Source organism: Bos mutus, chromosome 18 (genome assembly GCF_027580195.1).
Source record: "Bos mutus isolate GX-2022 chromosome 18, NWIPB_WYAK_1.1, whole genome shotgun sequence".
NCBI lineage: Eukaryota > Metazoa > Chordata > Mammalia > Artiodactyla > Bovidae > Bos > Bos mutus.
In genome coordinates, this window is record NC_091634.1 from 38485794 (window position 1) to 38489421 (window position 3628).

The following is a 3628-nucleotide window of genomic DNA, read 5'->3' on the forward strand; positions in this document are numbered from 1 at the left end:
CATTTAAAGATGTAGAAAAATGAAATGCAGACAAGAAAGAGGCTGTTAACATTTTGAACTTGGCTTTTCTACAGCTTATAGCTTGCCTCCCGAACTCCTCTGAATGTGTATTTCTTTCCCAAAGAGTACTGAAAAATAACAAAGCTTGGGCTGCCTATGCCAGACCAGCATTTCCTCAACAAATAAGTTTTGGCTGCAATCTCTCTTCACTATCATTATATACTTTCCACTATTACAACTGAATGAGAAAATACAAACCCTGTTAAAAGGGTTCTTCGTAGAGTGAGTGACACCAGAGGCAGGCCCTTCAGCCTGTGTGAACTGGACATTCCTACAAAAACAGATGATTCCTTCTCTGATATAAAATCAGTCCACACAGAATAGTTTAGAAAACTACTTGGAACTTGCCCATGTGGCTTCATTTCAGGAATAGCAGATTTCTGTACCACACAGATGAAAAGATGACTCATGAGCTAGAGTATATAGTGTGGGCAGGGGCCAGATGGGGAAGAGGCAAAAACGCAAAACACCAGGCTGCATGGTGTCTTACTGTACAGTAGTGTCAGAGTGAGACTGGAGCTGACTTAGTTTTGTGATCACAGGACTCTGCACTGGCAGATTTGTAACTGCTAATTATAAGATATGAAATGTTAATAATGCTGAAAATCATTCTGGTACAGTACTTCTGCTGCTGCTGCTAAGTCACTTCAGTCGTGTCCGACTCTGCGACCCCACAGATGGCAGCCCATAGGTTTGCGTAATAGTTGTCGAGCTCCTAGTTCTTTCACTTCTGGAGCTACTGACAGGCTCACTGAGAACAGACACTTCACGGAGAATAGCAGATGCTTTTCTTTGCTCAAGGGATTGCCGCAGCACCACAGGAGGACAGAGCTGGTTAAGATGCAGCCTTTGCTCTCACTTAATAGAGGATTTATATAAACATAGAATATAATAAGAGTTAAAGAACAGACATGGGAGAGGAAAGGTCTCCTGAGAGCATTTGAACTGAGCCTTGATGTACCAGAGGGTTCTCTGGTGGCTCAGACAGTAAAGAATCTGCCTGCAACACGGGAGACCCAGGTTTGCTCCCTGGGCTGGGAAGATGCCCTGAAGAAGGACACCAAGAAGCATCCTCCCAGATACCAGAATCCTCAAGCTTCTAAATGAAAGCAGAGCGTTCACTTAAAGCTACAACAAAACTCAGCAACAAAACAGAACTTAAGCTGTGGCTTCTAGAAGGCACTCAGATCCTCTCACCACAGAAAAATACGGCAACAAAATAGAGAACTAACTGATAACCAAACACTTTTCTTTTCCCTAAGCTGAACACGAATGACATCTAAGAGGATAAAAAGTTTTATCCTTTTTATCATTATCCTGGATTAATGTTTTATGAACAATTTTCATCTCATCTAGCGTTTACTCACTGGGGAACAGTTTGAAATAGCAGAAAGGGCCATGACTACTTGGTTTCAGACTCCATACTGCAACTTACCAAGCACTGGGACCCTGTGGAAAACATTCTGCCTCTCTGAGCTCAGAGACAATAACAAGAGGATTAGATTAATGCGAAAATAACCTGTTTATAATCTATAGATCAGGACTATGAAAGATAACCTGCTGCAGACTGACTCCTTCAAGCCTTGTCCATGAATATTTTTAGGTTGTAAGGAGTTTGCGGGCTGAAGAACAACAGAATGACCTTTAATGAGATGATTCCTTAAGGGTCCCTAAAAATAAATAATGCCATACAATTTAAAACCAGCACCAGGCTTCCCTGGTGGTCCAGTGGATAAGAATCTGGCTGCCAGTGCAGAGGACACGGGTTCAATCCCTGGTCTGGGAAGATTTCACATTCCACTACGCCCAGGTGCCACAGCTACTGAAGCCTATGCTCCTGGAGTCCGGGCTCCACAACAAGAGAAGCCTGAGCACCAAACCAGAGAGTAGCCCCCACTTGCTGAAACAAGAGAAAGCCCATGTGTAGCAACGAGGACCCAGCGCAGCCAAAATATATAAACAGAATTTTAAAAAATAAAAAGCAAATGCCTTTAGAAAAACCAGCACCAACTAGAGATCATCATCTCAAAAGGTATAAGTCAGACTATGGCTAACCAGAAAAGGACCCCACAGTGGGACTTGAGTTTTGCCAGTAGCTCTGTGACTCTAGTAAGTACTTAGTCCCTGCACTTCATTCTCATCTTCAAAGCAAATAAAAGATACTTTACTACTCTGGAGATTATGGAAGATAATATAGTATACGAGGATGTCTTGAGCTTACAGATTTCAAAGTGCAAAACAAAAGGTGTTTTAGGGGCTTAGTCTCATAAAAATTAGAAATCTAAAAGCTCAATTTTCAGAAATGGAAGAGATAATCCTCTATGGCCAAATGGAGGACACTAGTAAAGTTAATTCACCACAGAGGAAAGGCCTAGCCTCTGTATGTTCTCTATGGGGTTGCATATTGGTCAATATTCTGATGCAGAGAACAGGTTAGACAATTTGCTAGACAATTTGAATAAAAGGATTACAGCATGCCAGGTGATTTACAGAATTACTAAGGTAGTTAAATAAAAAACCTGTAGGATGCAATTCCAGAATCTCTTCTCTGGTCTATACTACAGAGGAGCTGCTCCTACCACATCAGGAAGGTAGGTGCTTGTGAAACCAGAAGGCCCCTGTATTACCTACATAAATACAGGACTGCCTGACACTGAGCCGCTGAATCAGCTACTGCTACTGGATCTGAATAGCTTAACTGCTCCATTCAAGAAACCTTGTGCAAAACCAGGAAGCTGCCACTGTAGCTTCAGAGGCCCACATCATGCCAGCTCTTCTACCATCCAGAATCTATTTCTGCTAAATGGGCAAGCCTCAGAGACAGAGAACCTCTGCTGTAACCCACACTGGTCAAACGCATGCCCAGCATCCCATTTTTCTCATTTCAAATTTCAAGTGTCACGTGACTGCATCTGAAACAGAAGCTCAATCAAACCTCGATCACCAGCTGAAAACTAACTGGAGAAATCTGTTTTAGCTTCCTGCTCTTCACAGGAAAAGGAAGTCATCATACTCGAAGAAAACTGGAATAGATAATTCTGAGCCAAACCTCCGTGACTGTCTTAAGAATTCACTCACTTCTTCACATTCAGCTCTGAAAATTCCAAACTTTTTTGTTTTGTTATACAGAGAATTTGATCCATCTTTGGACCCAAGTCTACAACATTCCTAATGTAAATAAGTTCTTAATAAATCCATATTTGGGACCTCCCTGGTGGTCCAGTGGTTAAGAATCCGCCTTCCAGTTCAGGGAACGTGGGTTTGATCCCTGGTTGGGGGATTAAGGATCCCATTTGCCATGAGGCAACTAAGCCTGTGTGCCACAACTACTGAGCCCAGGCACAACCGCTAGAGAGTCCATGCGCCACAGTGAAGACCCCGTGTACCACAACTAAGACCCTGTGCAGCCAAGCAAAATAACTGAAAAATAAATGTACTCAATAAGTTGATGGGAGGTTTTACAAAAAAGGTGCACAAAATGAGTATCCAATTTTTGTTTTTCTCCACGCAATACACATGGTTTTATGCAGTCCTGATGTGGTGAATTTTACAGTCAACACAAAGTGCA